We start from the raw sequence: 17,290 nt of genomic DNA, 5'->3' as shown, positions 1-17,290 counted from the left end.
TACATTACGTAATATACCTCAAAGACTGTCAATAGGCTGGTGAAGGCTTCGTTCAGTCTTCTTTTTCCAGACATAACCTTCTCCACCACCGCACCCATCAAGGTGCAGTGCTCCTCCATCATGGAAGCACGTTGCAGGCCTCGGATTAGTGGAGGTCACCGTTGGAGCTGATGCTCCTCCCCCCTCTTTTGTAGGGGGCTGCTCACTTGATCCTGGAGCCGCATTGGTCTCTAGAATGGTGTCCAGCTGGGGACCGGATTGTTGGAAGTCCCCACTGTCGGTTGTCATAGGGGTCGCTGTAACGCCCTCGATGCGGCTATATCTCCCACGTGTCGAAGCACGACTTAGAGGCTTAACCGCATTGAAAGCAATGTCGCAAGTGAGGTAATCTTCACACAACCCATGTAATACATAAGGGAAAGAGATACATAGTTGGCTTACAATCTCCACTTCACACAAATACATGAATAAAGCATTACATCATCCAAATACACTCAAGGTCCGACTACAGAACCAAAATAAAAGAAGAACCCCAAATGCGACAAGGTCCCCGATCAACCCCAACTAGGCTCCACTACTGATCAACTAGAACGAAACAACACAAAGAACAAGATCTTCATCGAGCTCCTCCTTGAGCTTGGTTGCGTCATCTGCTCGGACTCATCGGCACCTGCAAGCTGGTTTGGAAGTATCTGTGAGCCACGGGAACTCAACAATCTCGCACCCTCGTGATCAAGACTATTTAAGCTTATAGGAAGGGTAAAAGGTATGAGGTGGAGTTGCAGCAAGCGACTAGCATATATGGTGGCTAACCTATTCGCAAAAGAGAGCGAGAAGAGAAGGCAAAGCACGATCGAGAAACATATGATCAAGAAGTGATCCTAGAACAACCTACGTCAAGCATAACTCCAACACTGTGTTCACTTCCCGGACCCCGCCGAGAAGATACCATCACAGTTACACACGCGGTTGATGCATTTTATTTAAGGTCAACTTCAGGTTTTCTACAACCGGACATTAACAAATTCCCATCTGCCCATAACCACGGGCACAACTTTTGAAAGTTCAAATCCCTGCAGGGGAGTCCCAACTTAGCCCATGACAAGCTCTCACGGTCAACGAAGGATATACCTTCTCCCGAGACATTCCGATCAGACTCGGTATCCCAGTTCTACAAGACAACTTCGACAAGTTAAAACAAATCCAGCAACACCGCCCGAATGTGCCGACAAATCCCGATAGGAGCTGCACATATCTCGTACTCAGGGCACACTCAGATAGGTCAAGCTACGAGTAAAACCAAACCTCGAGTTTCCCCGAGGTGGCCCCGCAGGCTGCCCATTCGGACCAACACTCAGAGGAGCACTGGCCCGGGGGGTTAAAATAATGATGACCCTTGAGTCTGCAGAACCCAAGGGAAAGAGAAGGCTAGGTGGCGAATGGTAAAACCAATGTTGGGCATTGCTGGAGGAGTTTTAATCAAGGCGAACTGTCAAGGGGTTCCCACAATAGCCCAACCGCGTAAGGAACGCAAAATCCGGGAACATAACACCGATATGACGGAAACTAGGGCGGCAAGAGTGGAACAAAACACCAGGCATAAGGCCGAGCCTTCCACCCTTTACCAAGTATATAGATGCATTAATTAAATAAGAGATATTGTGATATCCCAACAAGTAAGCAATGTTCCAACAAGGAACGATCTCCATGTTCCAACAAGGAACAAACTTCAATCTTCACCTGCAACTAACAACGCTATAAGAGGGGCTGAGCAAATCGGTAACATAGCCAAACAACGGTTTGCTAGGACAAGGTGGGTTAGAGGTTTGACATGGCAATTTGGGAGGCATGATAAGCAAGTGGTAGGCATCGTAGCATAGGCATAGCAAAAGAGCGAGCATCTAGCAAAGCAAAGATAGAAGTGATTTCGAGGGTATGATCATCTTGCCTGAGATCCCGCAAGGAAGAAGAACGAGTCCATGAAGAAGACAAACGGACGTAGACGAACGGGTCCTCACAAACGCGACGTTACCGGAACCAAACCGGAGAAGCAACACCGGAAAGAAGCAAACAACATAGTAAACAACCAACACAATGAACATGGTATGATATGCGGGATGCGGTATGCGATGCATATGCATGATTTGCAAGGAATGATTGAACCTGGCCTCAACTTGGAAATCCAAGAGTGCCACTGGAAAGAGGTGTATTTCGGTTGAAATCGATATAAAGATCACCGGAATCGGATGCACGGTTTGGAAATGGCAAGCAAAACAAATATGGCACCGGTCTGCGATAAACAGCAAGTAGCCATCTAAATGCATCAAGATAAATATGCTACAGCACTCAAACATGAAAAAAATACATGGCAGGGATCCACTCATGATGCTTGACAAAAGATGAACACTGAGCTACGGCCAATTCATCCATTAACAGGTTCAAACAAGCATGGCAAAAATGCAAGATAAACAGGTTTCAGACTTAGTGAAATTAACACAAGTCTGGAATTTCAGATCAGGTAGCACACTTTGGAGCATGAAAACTATATGCTACAGGAAGCTTAACATGGCAAAAGTAAAGCATGGCATGGAGCTACTCAAAGAGCTTAACAAAAGTCCCTTAGTGATCTTGAGCCAAAAGGGATCAGAAAATACAATTGCAAGCATGTGAACATGGCAAAAACATAATCAGATCTACAGACTTAGTGAAAACTGGAGCATGCTGAAAAGATATCAAGTAGGCATGTTTACGAGCTCGATGCACTCACTACAGAGCAAGTCATGACAATCTAAGCATACACCCATCAAGAATACACATTATAAAGCTAGACATGGCAAGAACAACAACATAGCATGCACGGATCAACTACAACATCCTCGGCAAAATCGCTAACAAGTAGACAATCTGCCCAGATTCACGAATAGCAAAAGTAGAGCTCGATTGACTCAAGCTAGGGTGCTCCATAATTGCAAACAAAGACATGGATGGATAGAGCACTACAAGATATTAACAAATACATCCTTACTGATCATCCTCAAAAGAGGCACGGATCACTAGGAAACAACATGAACATATGGCATATTGATAAAGACACATCAAGGACTTAGTGAATTGCTAAGTCCCTGAAATCAGCATTAACGAATGCACTACTTTGCAAGCTTGTGCTAGTCACCACACATCACAAAAATACATGGATTGCAACCTCTCTGGAAAGATGGCAAAGCATATAACAAAACACTATAGATAGAGCTTCAGGAGCATATTCATGCACACATCTAAATCATGTGTGAAGTCGTAAATACTGAAATTAATGCATGGAAAAAATGACAAATATCTAAATGGAGGTAGCAGATATCTACTGAACACATATCTCAAGATAGCACTCTTCTAAACAGCATTTCGGGCATCAAGATGAACTCAAATGAAAATGATGCAATGAGATGAAATGATGTGCTCTCTGAGATGAACATTTTGATATGCTATATGCATGAATCGGAGCTACGGATGCAAAGTTACGACATGATGAACAGAGGGCATATGGAATCTGGGAAATTTCGGGGACTTAGAAATTATACCTCCGCGAAAGTCAACGCGTGGCGGTGATCCAGGAGAGCGATGCAGATCTCGAGACGGGAAGCGTTTGGATTGGAGATGGGCATGGGTGAAATAGTTGATCTGTTCCTGCCCCCTCGCAGATCTGGATCGGAGTGACTCCGGGTGGAGGGAATGAGGTGTGATATTCCAGGCTCAGCGAGCGCAGAATCTATCAGGCAGGCGGCGCACGGCACCCGACGGCAGCGCAGCGCACGGCGAGCGAGAGGCGTGCGGCACCTGAGCGCGGGGCGCGCGTAGGCGTGGCGTGGGAGGCATGGCGGCGGCCGGCGGCGGTGATGTGTGGGCGGCGCGGCAAGCGAGCTGTAAGGCGGCGGAACGGTGACCTGCGGCCAGATGGGGGAGTGGCGCTGTGATCCGGGCACAGGATTGGCATAGTGGCGGGGCGGCGAGTCGACTGGGCCGGGAGGGCCGCGGCTGGGTCCCGCGGGATCCTGGCGGAGTGGGTCATGCGTGCGAAGTGGGATGACGAACCGGATTGGCCGGAACACTATAGCGTGCGGCTGGTGTGTGCGGGTAGGCATGGTCGAAAAGTGGCCAATGCCAAAGCTGATTGTGTTCCTGGCGTCTGGTCGTCTATGATTAACTAATGCGATGTCATGAGCGCCCGCAGGACGCGATGTCCCTCGGCATGATGAGAATGGCGGCGGACACGCTCCAGCGGCGCGAAGATCATCGGAAATGACTGGACTGTAACCGCTCGCGGATGGCGCCGATGAGGAAGGACGTTGGATCTATGGGTTAGACTGCGCGAAAATTTCGGAGGAGAGCACAGAATCGAGTACTATATAGGTAGAGGGAGCTGGAGAGTCCAAATGAGGTGCGGTTTTCGGCCACGCGATCGTGATCGAATGCTCTAGATGATGGAGAGGGTTTAGGTGGGTTTTGGGCCAAATTGGAAGGGTGTTGGGCTGCAACACACACGAGGCCTTTTCGGTCCCTCGGTTAAACCGTTGGAGTATCAAACGAAGTCCAAATGGCACGAAAACTTGACAGGGCGGTCTACGGTAGTAAACCAAGGCCGCTTGGCAAGTCTCGGTCCAATCCGGAAATGTTTAACCCCCACACACGAAAGGAGGTAGAAAGGACACCGGAGGAGATAGGAGCGCCGGAATGCAAAACGGACAACGGGGAAAATGCTCGGATGCATGAGACGAACACGTATGCAAATGAATGCACATGATGACATGATATGCAATGCATGACACAAGCAATGACAACGAAACAACAACGAATAGAGAACACTGGACAACTTTGTATTGAGAACCAAAGAGAGAGAAGAAGCCATCTAGCTAATAACTATGGACCCGAAGGTCTTGTGGTAAACTACTCACACATCATCGGAGAGGCTATGGTGTTGATGTAGAAGCCCTCCGTGATCGAATTCCCCCTCCGGCAGATCGCCGGAAAAGGCCCCAAGATGGGATCTCACGGGTACAGAAGGTTGCGGCGGATGGAAGTGGTTTCGTGGCTCCCCTGGATGTTTTCAGGGTATAAGAGTATATATAGGCGAAAGAAGTAGGTCGGTGGAGCTACGAGGGGCCCACGAGGGTGGGGGGCGCCACCTGGCCCCCTGGGCGCGCCGCCCTACCTCGTGGCCGCCTCGTTGCCTTCCTTGACGTCCACTCCAAGTCTCCTGGATTGTGTTTTCCAAAAAAGATCCTCGCGAAGGTTTCGTTTGGATTCCGTTTGATATTCCTTTTCTACGAACACTGAAATAGGCAAAAAACACAGCAATTTGCACTAGGCTTTCGGTTAATAGGTTAGTCCCAAAAATAATATAAAAGTGCATAATAAAGCCCATAAACATCCAAAACAGATAATATAATAGCATGGAGAACAAACATTATATTATGTATTAATCCACACCGTTTATCCACAAAGTGAAAGGCAATAATGACGATATATGATGAACTGATTGAGATGAGAAAAGTTGGTATGAACTCGACCTATCTTGTTTTTGTAAATATGATTAGTTCATTCGTTCCTGATTCAGCCTATTATGAATGAAACATGTTTGCAATGACAATTAGAGATTATAGTTGCTCATGCCATGCTTAATTAGCTAGGAGTTTATAATGGTTTACCTTGCGTGCCAACATGCTATTAAAATGGTTGTGATGTGGTATGATAGGGTGGTATCCTCCTTTGATATTCGAGTGGCTTGACTTGGCACATGTTCACGCATGTAGTTGAAACAAAATCAACATAGCCTTCACGATATTTATGTTCATGGTGGAATTATATCCTACTCATGCTTGCACTCAAGTTTATTAATTTTAATGCATGTTCATGACTGTTGTCGCTCTCTAGTTGGTCGCTTCCCAGTCTCTTTCTAGCCTTCACTTGTACTAAGCGGGAATTTGCTTGTGCATCCACTTCCATAAACCCCAAAAGTTATTCCATATGAGTCCACCATACCTTCCTATATGCGGTATCTACCTGCCGTTCCAAGTAAATTTGTATGTGCCAAACTCTAAACCTTCAAATGAAATTCTGTTTTGTATGCTCGAATAGCTCATGTATCAACTAGGTGTCTATATCTTCCATGCTAGCGTGGGTTATTCTCAAGAGGAGTGGACTCCGCTCCTCATTCACGAGAAAATGGCTGGTAACCGGGATGCCCAGTCCCATGCTTAAATTAAAATAATTGCAAACAAAACTCCCCCAGGATTGTTGTTAGTTGGAGGCACCCGTTGTTTCAGACAAGCCATGGATTGATGTTTGTTGGTGGTGGGGGAGTATAAACTTTACCATTCTATTTGGGAACCGCCTATAATGTGTGTAGCATGGAAGATATCGAGATCTCTCGGTTGTTATGTTGACAATGAAAGTATACCACTCAAAATATTATTCATCTCTATTTCAAAAATCGAGCTTCTGGCACCTCTACAAATCCCTGCTTCCCTCTGCGAAGGGCCTATCTATTTACTTTTATGTTGAGTCATCATCCTCTTATTAAAAAGCACCAGTTGGAGAGCACGCACTGTCATTTGCATGTATTACTTTGTTTACATTGAGTATGACTGTGCTGGATCTCTTTTACCATGAATTACAATGTCTAGTCAGTCCTTGATCTTCAAGTGCTCTGCATTTATGTTTTGCGGTCTCAGAAAGGGCTAGCGAGATACCATCTTGTTATATCATATTATGATTGTTTTGAGAAAGTGTTTTCATCCGAGATTTATTATTATTGCTCGCTAGTTGATTATGCCATTGATATGAGTAAACATGAGACCTAAATGTTATTGTGAATATGGTTAGTTCATAATCTTTGCTGAAAACTTGAATGCTGGCTTTACATATTTACAACAACAAACAGAGTTTGTAAAAGTTTTTCTTTATCACTTTCAGTTTATCAACTGAATTGCTTGAGGACAAGCAAAGGTTTAAGCTTGGGGGAGTTGATACGTCTCCATCGTATTTAAGTTTGTGGATTATAACTTGTAGGATTATCTCAAAAAAAGATTCCTACGCACACGCAGATGCAGTGCGCGTGATGCATGCAACGAGAGGCACCGATAAACCGCCCAGCTTAAGAAGTGGTATGCCATAACGCTACCCTCGATTAGATCAACCAGCCCTGGATCATGCTTGACGCAATCGTGATAGAGAGGATAGGTAGTACAGCTTACGTCTTCCCGGTCCCACACCCCGATCCACATCACCGTTACCTCCAGGGCACCTCGAGTCTGTGGCACACGTTCAGCTCGGGATGACGCTCCCGGCTCCGATCCAAGCAAAGCTTTCGGGAGGTAGTGTCAGAGTCAGGCACGACGGCAGTACTCCACGAGTATGCTAACAGCCCGAAAAACAAATAACCCTGATCCTGAAAAAGGTAGAACCCTATGTGAAGAGCCGCACAAATCACTTTGCCCAATAGCTGTGCAACCGTCGCAGGGCTTCGCCTAAGCACACGATCTTGACTCAACGATACTAATGAACCGAGGTGGAATATGGTGGAGGGGGGCACCGCACACGGCTAAGGAACGATCACGAAGATCAACTTGTGTGTTCTAGGGTGCCCCCTGCCCCCGTATATAAAGGAGCCAAGGGGAGGGGGCGGCCGGCCAAGGAGGGCGCGCCAAGGGGGAGTCCTACTCCCACCGGGAGTAGGACTCCCTTCTTTCCTAGTTGGAGAAGGAGAAGTGGGAAAGAGGAGGAAGAGGGAAAGGAAAGGGGGGGCGCCGCCCCCCTCTCCTTGTCCTATTCGGACTAGGGAGGGGAGGGGCGCGCGGCCACCTCTTGCCTCCTTTCCTCTTCTCCCTTAGGGCCCATGTAGGCCCAATAACCCCCGGGGGGGTTCCGGTAACCCCCCGGTACTCCGGTAAAATCCCGATTTCACCCGGAACGATTCCGATATCCAAATATAGGCTTCCAATATATCGATCTTTATGTCTCGACCATTTCGAGACTCCTCGTCATGTCCATGATCACATCCGGGACTCCGAACAACCTTCGGTACATCAAAATACATAAACTCATAATGAAACTGTCATCGTAACGTTAAGCGTGCGGACCCTATGTCGGTCCAAGAACAATGCGGACCCTACGGGTTCGAGATAGACATGACCGAGACACATCTCCGGTCAATAACCAATAGCGGAACCTGGATGCTCATATTGGCTCCTACATATTCTACGAAGATCTTTATCGGTCAGACCGCATAACAACATACGTTGTTCCCTTTGTCATCGGTATGTTACTTGCCCGAGATTCGATCGTCGGTATCTCAATACCTAGTTCAATACTCGTTACCGGCAAGTCTCTTTACTCGTTCCGTAATACATCATCTCGCAACTAACTCATTAGTTGCAATGCTTGCAAGGCTTATGTGATGTGCATTACGAGAGGGCCCAGAGATACCTCTCCGACAATCGGAGTGACAAATCCTAATCTCGAAATACGCCAACCCAACATGTACCTTTGGAGACACCTGTAGAGCTCCTTTATAATCACCCAGTTACGTTGTGACGTTTGGTAGCACACAAAGTGTTCCTCCGGCAAACGGGAGTTGCATAATCTCATAGTCATAGGAACATGTATAAGTCATGAAGAAAGCAATATCAACATACTAAACGATCGGGTGCTAAGCTAATGGAATGGGTCATGTCAATCACTCATTCTCTAATGATGTGATCCCGTTAATCAAATAACAACTCATTGTTCATGGTTAGGAAACATAACCATCTTTGATTAACGAGCTAGTCAAGTAGAGGCATACTAGTGACACTCTGTTTGTCTATGTATTCACACATGTATTATGTTTCCGGTTAATACAATTCTAGCATGAATAATAAACATTTATCATGATATAAGGAAATAAATAATAACTTTATTATTGCCTCTAGGGCATATTTCCTTCAGTCTCCCACTTGCACTAGAGTCAATAATCTAGTTCACATCGCATATGATAACACTAATAGTTCACATCACCATGTGATTAACACCCATAGTTCACATCGTCATGTGACCTATACCCAAAGGGTTTACTAGAGTCAGTAATCTAGTTCACATCGTTTATGTGATTAACACCCAAAGAGTACTAAGGTGTGATCATGTTTTGCTTGTGAGATAATTAGTCAACGGGTCTGTCACATACAGATCCGTAAGTATTTTGCGAATTCTATGTCTACAATGCTCTGCACGGAGCTACTACTAGCTAATTGCTCCCTGTGATCATTTTGCTTGTGAGACTAATATTAGTCAACGGGTCTGTCACATATAGATCCGTAAGTATTTTGCGAATTTCTATGTCACAATGCTCTGCACGGAGCTACTCTAGCTAATTGCTCCCACTTTCAATATGTATCTAGATCGAGACTTAGAGTCATCCAGATCTGTGTCAAAACTTGCATCGACGTAACTTTTTACGACGAACCTTTTTGTCACCTCCATAATTGAGAAATATTTCCTTATTCCACTAAGGATAATTTTGACCGCTGTCCAGTGATCTACTCTTAGATCACTATTGTACTCCCTTGCTAACACAGTGTAGGGTATACAATAGATCTGGTACACAGCATGGCATACTTTATAGAACCTATGGCTGAGGCATAGGGAATGACTTTCATTCTCTTTCTATCTTCTGCCGTGGTCAGGCGTTTGAGTCTTACTCAATTTCACACCTTGTAACACAAGGTAAGAACTCTTTCTTTGACTGTTCCATTTTGAACTACTTCAAAATATTGTCAAGGTATGTACTCATTGAAAAAACTTATCAAGCGTCTTGATCTATCTCTATAGATCTTGATGCTCAATATGTAAGCAGCTTCACCGAGGTCTTTCTTTGAAAAACTCCTTTCAAACACTCCTTTATGCTTTGCAGAATAATTCTACATTATTTCCTGATCAACAATATGTCATTCACATATACTTATCAGAAATGTTGTAGTGCTCCCACTCCACTTTCTTGTAAATACAGGCTTCACCGCAAGTCTGTATAAAACTATATGCTTTGATCATCTCATCAAAGCGCATATTCCAACTCCAAGATGCTTGCACCAGTCCATAGATGGATCGCTGGAGCTTGCACATTTTGTTAGCACCTTTAGGATTGACAAAACCTTCTGGTTGTATCATATACAACTCTTCTTTAATAAATCCATTAAGGAATGCAGTTTTGTTTATCCATTTGCCGGATTTCATAAAATGCGGCAATTGCTAACATGATTCGGACAGACTTAAGCATAGATACGAGTGAGAAACTCTCATCGTAGTCAACACCTTGAACTTGTCGAAAAACTTTTTTTTGCGACAATTCTAGCTTTGTAGATAGTAACACTACTATCAGTGTCCGTCTTCCTCTTGAAGATCCATTTAATCTCAATGGCTCGCCGATCATTGGGCAAGTCAATCAAAGTCCATACTTTGTTTTCATACATGGATCTCATCTCAGATTTCATGGCCTCAAGCCATTTCGCGGAATCTGGGCTCATCATCGCTTCCTCATAGTTTGTAGGCTCGTCATGGTCAAGTAACATGACCTCCAAAACTGGATTACCGTACCACTCTGGTGCGGATCTCACTCTGGTTTTACCTACGAGGTTCGGTAGTAACTTGATCTGAAGTTACATGATCATCATCATTAGCTTCCTCACTAATCGGTCTGGTAGTCACAGGAACAGATTTCTGTGATGAACTACTTTCCAATAAGGGAGCAGGTACAGTTACCTCATCAAGTTCTACTTTCCTCCCACTCACTTCTTTCGAGAGAAATTCCTTCTCTAGAAAGGATCCATTCAAAGCAACGAATATCTTGCCTTAGGATCTGTGATAGAAGGTGTACCCAACATTTTCTTTTGGGTATCCTATGAAGATGCACTTCTCCGATTTGGGTTTGAGCTTATCAGGTTGAAACTTTTTCACATAAGCATTGCAACCTCAAACTTTAAGAAACGACAGCTTAGGTTTCTTGCCAAACCATAGTTCATACGGTGTCGTTTCAACGGATTTAGATGGTGCCCTATTTAACGTGAATGCAGCTGTCTCTAATGCATAACCCCAAAACGATAGTGGTAGATCGGTAAGAGACATCATAGGTCGCACCATATCTAATAAAGTACGGTTATGACGTTCGGACACACCATTACATTGTGGTGTTCCAGGTGGCGTGAGTAGTGAAACTATTTCACATTGTTTTTAACTGAAGGCCAAACTCGTAACTCAAATACTCTTCTCTACGATCAGATCGTAGAAACTTTATTTTCTTGTTACGATGATTTTTCACTTCACTCTGAAATTCTTTGAACTTTTCAAATGTTTCAGACTTATGTTTCATCAAGTAGATATACTCATATCTGCTCAAATCATCTGTGAAGATCAGAAAATAATGATACCTATCGTGAGCCTCAATATTCATCGGACCACATACATCAGTATGTATGATTTCCAACAAATCTGTTGCTCGCTCCATTGTTCCAAAGAACAGAGTCTTAGTCATCTTGCCCATGAGGCATAGTTCGCAAGCATCAACTGATTCATAATCAAGTGATTCCAAAAGCCCATCAGCATGGAGTTTCTTCATGCGCTTTACACCAATATGACCTAAACGGCAGTGCCACAAATAAGTTGCACTATCATTATTAACTTTGCATCTTTTGGTTTCAATATTATGATTATGTGTATCACTACGATCGAGATCCAATGAACTATTTTCATTGGGTGTGTAACCATATGAGGTTTTATTCATGTAAACAGAACAACAATTTATTCTCTTACTTAAATGAATAACCGTATTACAATAAACATGATCAAATCATATTCATGCTCAACGCAAACACCAAATAACACTTATTTAGGTTCAACACTAATCCCGAAATTATAGGGAGTGTGTGATGATGATCATATCAATCTTGGAACCACTTCCAACACACATCGTCACTTCACCTTTAACTAGTCTTTGTTTATTCTGCAAATCCCGTTTCAAGTTACTAATCTTAGCAACTGAACTAGTATCAAATACTGAGGGGTTGCTATAAACACTAGTGAAGTACACATCAATAACATGTATATCAAATATACTTATGTTCACTTTGCCATCCTCCTTATCCGCCAATCACTTGGGGTAGTTCCACTTCCAGTGACCAGTCCCTTTGCAGTAGAAGCACTTAGTCTCAGGCTTAGGACCAGACTTGGGATTCTTCACTTGAGCAGCAACTTTCTTGCTATTCTTCTTGAAGTTCCCCTTTTTTCCTTTGCCCTTTTCTTGAAACTAGTGATCTTGTCAACCATCAACACTTGATGCTCTTTCTTGATTTCTACCTTCATCGATTTCATCATCAAGAGCTTGGGAATCGTTTCCGTTATCCCTTGCATATTATAGTTCATCACGAAGTTCTACTAACTTGGTGATGGTGACTAGAGAATTCTGTCAATCACTATTTTATCTGGAAGATTAACTCCCACTTGATTCAAGCGATTGTAGTACCCAGACAATCTGAGCACATGCTCACTGCTTGAGCGATTCTCCTCCATCTTTTAGCTATAGAACTTGTTGGAGACTTCATATCTCTCAACTCGGGTATTTGCTTGAAATATTAACTTCAACTCCTGGAACACCTCATATGGTCCATGACGTTCAAAACGTCTTTGAAGTCCCGATTCTAAGCCGTTAAGCATGGTGCACTAAACTATCAAGTAGTCATCATATTGAGCTAGCCAAACGTTCATAACATCTGCATCTGCTCCTGCAATAGGTCTGTCACCTAGCGGTGCATCAAGGACATAATTCTTCTGTGCAGCAATGAGGATAAATCTCAGATCACAGATCCAATCCGCATCATTGCTACTAACATCTCTCAACACAATTTTCTCTAGGAACATATCAAAATAAACACAGGGAAGCAACAACGCGAGCTATTGATCTACAACATAATTTGCAAAATACTACCAGGACTAAGTTCATGATAAATTTAAGTTCAATTAATCATATTACTTCAGAACTCCCACTTAGATAGAGATCCCTCTAATCCTCTAAGTGATTACGTGATCCAAATCAACTAAACCATGTCCGATCATCACGTGAGATGGAGTAGTTTCATTGGTGAACATCACTATGTTGATCATATCTACTATATGATTCACGCTCGACCTTTCGGTCTCCGTGTTCCGAGGCCATATCTGTATATGCTTGGCTCGTCAAGTATAACCTGAGTATTCCGCGTGTGCAACTGTTTTGCATCCGTTGTATTTGAACGTAGAGCCTATCACACCCGATCATCACGTGGTGTCTCAGCACGAAGAACTTTCGCAACGGTGCATACTCAGGGAGAACACTTCTTGATAATTATTGAGAGATCATCTTAAAATGCTACCGTCAATCAAAGCAAGATAAGATGCATAAAAGATAAACATCACATGCAATCAATTTAAGTGATATGATATGGCCATCATCATCTTGTGCTTATGATCTCCATCTTCGAAGCACCGTCGTGATCACCATCGTCACCGGCGCGACACCTTGATCTCCATCGTAGCATCGTTGTCGTCTCGCCAATCTTATGCTTCCACGACTATCGCTACCGCTTAGTGATAAAGTAAAGCATTACAGCGCGATTGCATTGCATACAATAAAGCGACAACCATATGGCTCCTGCCAGTTGCCGATAACTTGGTTACAAAACATGATCATCTCATACAATAAAATTTAGCATCATGTCTTAACCATATCACATCACAACATGCCCTGCAAAAACAAGTTAGACGTCCTCTACTTTGTTGTTGCAAGTTTTACGTGGCTGCTACGGGCTTAAGTAAGAACCAATCTTACCTACGCATCAAAACCACAACGATAGTTTGTCAAGTTGGTGCTGTTTTAACCTTCGCAAGGACCGGGCGTAGCCACACTCCGTTCAACTAAAGTTGGAGAAACTGTCACCCGCTAGCCACCTTTGTGCAAAGGACGTCGGGAGAACCGGTCTCGCGTAAGCGTACGCGTAATGTCGGTCCGGGCCGCTTCGTCCAACAATAGTGCCGAACCAAAGTATGACATGCTGGTAAGCAGTATGACTTATATCGCCCACAACTCACTTGTGTTCTACTCGTGCATATAACATCAACACATAAAACCTAGGCTCGGATGCCACTGTTGGGGAACGTAGTAATTTCAAAAAATTTCCTACGCACACGCAAGATCATGGTGATGCATAGCAACGAGAGGGGAGAGTGTGATCTACGTACCCTTGTAGACCGACAGCGGAAGCATTAGCACAACGCGGTTAATGTAGTCGTACGTCTTCACGGCCCGACCGATCAAGCACCGAAACTACGGCACCTCCAAGTTTTAGCACACGTTCAGCTCGATGACGATCCCCGGACTCCGATCCAGCAAAGTGTCGGGGAAGAGTTCCGTCAGCACGATGGCATGGTGACGATCTTGATATACTACCGTCGCAGGGCTTCGCCTAAGCACTGCTACAATATTATCGAGGACTATGGTGGAAGGGGGCACCACACACGGTTAAGAATATGATCACGTGGATCAACTTGTGTCTCTAGAGGTGCCCCCCTGCCCCCGTATATAAAGGAGCAAGGGAGGAGGAGGCCGGCCCTAGGAGGGGGCGCGCCAAGTGTGGATTCCTACTAGGACTCCCTAGTCCTAGTAGGATTCCACCTCCCATATGGAATAGGAAAAGAGGAAGGGAAAAGGAGAAGGAAGGAAGGGGGCGCCCCCCTTCCCTAGTCCAATTCGGACCAGACCAAGGGGAGGGGTGCGGCCACCCTTGAGGCCCTTTTTCTTCTTTCCCGTATGGCCCAATAAGGCCCAATACGTATTCCCGTAACTCTCCGGTACTCCGAAAAATACCCGAATCACTCGGAACCTTTCCGATGTCCGAATATAGTCATCCAATATATAGATCTTTACGTCTCGACCATTTCGAGACTCCTCGTCATGTCCCCGATCTCATCCGGGACTCCGAACTCCTTCGGTACATCAAAACTCATAAACTCATAATATAACTGTCATCGAAACCTTAAGCGTGCGGACCCTACGGGTTCGAGAACAATGTAGACATGACCGAGACACGTCTCTAGTCAATAACCAATAGCGGAACCTGGATGCTCATATTGGCTCCTACATATTCTACGAAGATCTTTATCGGTCAGACCGCATAACAACATACGCTGTTCTCTTTGTCATCGGTATGTTACTTGCCCGAGATTCGATCGTCGGTATCTCAATACCTAGTTCAATCTCGTTACCAGCAAGTCTCTTTACTCGTTCTGTAATACATCATCTCGCAACTAACTCATTAGTTGCAATGCTTGCAAGGCTTATGTGATGTGCATTACCGAGAGGGCCCAGAGATACCTCTCCAACAAACGGAGTGACAAATCCTAATCTCGAAATACGCCAACCCAACATGTACCTTTGGAGACACCTGTAGAGCTCCTTTATAATCGCCCAGTTACGTTGTGACGTTTGGTAGCACACAAAGTGTTCCTCCGGCAAACGGGAGTTGCATAATCTCATAGTCATAGGAACATGTATAAGTCATGAAGAAAGCAATAGCAACATACTAAACGATCGGGTGCTAAGCTAATGGAATGGGTCATGTCAATCACATCATTCTTCTAATGATGTGATCCCGTTAATCAAATAACAACTCTTTTGTTCATGGTTAGGAAACATAACCATCTTCGATTAACGAGCTAGTCAAGTAGAGGCATACTAGTGACACTCTGTTTGTCTATGTATTCACACATGTATTATGTTTCCGGTTAATACAATTCTAGCATGAATAATAAACATTTATCATGATATAAGGAAATAAATAATAACTTTATTATTGCCTCTAGGGCATATTTCCTTCAGTCTCCCACTTGCACTAGAGTCAATAATCTAGTTCACATTGCCATGTGATTTAACACAATTCACATCATTATGTGACCAACACTCAAAGGGTTTACTAGAGTCAATAATCTAGTTCACATCGCTATGTGATTAACACCCCAAGAGTACTAAGGTGTGATCATGTTTTGCTTGTGAGATAATTTTAGTCAACGGGTCTTTCACATACAGATCCGTAAGTATTTTGCGAATTCTATGTCTACAATGCTCTGCACGGAGCTACTCTAGCTAATTGCTCCCACTTTCAATATGTATCTAGATCGAGACTTAGAGTCATCCAGATCTGTGTCAAAACTTGCATCGACGTAACTTTTTACGACGAACCTTTTTGTCACCTCCATAATTGAGAAATATTTCCTTATTCCACTAAGGATAATTTTGACCGCTGTCCAGTGATCTACTCTTAGATCACTATTGTACTCCCTTGCTTAACATAGTGTAGGGTATACAATAGATCTGGTACACAGCATGGCATACTTTATAGAACCTATGGCTGAGGCATAGGGAATGCCTTTCATTCTCTTTCTATCTTCTGCCGTGGTCGGGCTTTGAGTCTTACTCAATTTCACACCTTGTAACACAACCAAGAACTCTTTCTTTGACTGTTCCAATTTTTGAACTACTTCAAAATATTGTCAAGGTATGTACTCATTGAAAAAAACTTATCAAGCGTCTTGATCTATCTCTATAGATCTTGATGCTTAATACGTAAGCAGCTTCACCGAGGTCTTTCTTTGAAAAACTTCTTTCAAAACACTCCTTTATGCTTTGCAGAATAATTCTACATTATTTTCAATCAACAATATGTCATTCACATATACTTATCAGAAATGTTGTAGTGCTCCCACTCACTTTCTTGTAAATACAGGCTTCACCGCAAGTCTGTATAAAACTATATGCTTTGATCATCTCATCAAAGCGCATATTCCAACTCCGAGATGCTTGCACCAGTCCATAGATGGATCGCTGGAGCTTGCACATTTTGTTAGCACCTTTAGGATTGACAAAACCTTCTGGTTGTATCATATACAACTCTTCTTTAATAAATCCATTAAGGAATGCAGTTTTGTTTATCCATTTGCCGGATTTCATAAAATGCGGCAATTGCTAACATGATTCGGACAGACTTAAGCATAGATACGAGTGAGAAACTCTCATCGTAGTCAACACCTTGAACTTGTCGAAAAACTTTTTTTGTGACAATTCTAGCTTTGTAGATAGTAACACTACTATCAGCGTGCGTCTTCCTCTTGAAGATCCATTTAATCTCAATGGCTCGCCGATCATTGGGCAAGTCAATCAAAGTCCATACTTTGTTTTCATACA

Source organism: Triticum urartu, chromosome 5 (genome assembly GCF_003073215.2).
Source record: "Triticum urartu cultivar G1812 chromosome 5, Tu2.1, whole genome shotgun sequence".
In the NCBI taxonomy this organism is placed as follows: Eukaryota; Viridiplantae; Streptophyta; class Magnoliopsida; order Poales; family Poaceae; genus Triticum; species Triticum urartu.
The sequence above is the reverse complement of the archived record's forward strand: the minus strand, read 5'-3'. Positions refer to the sequence as shown.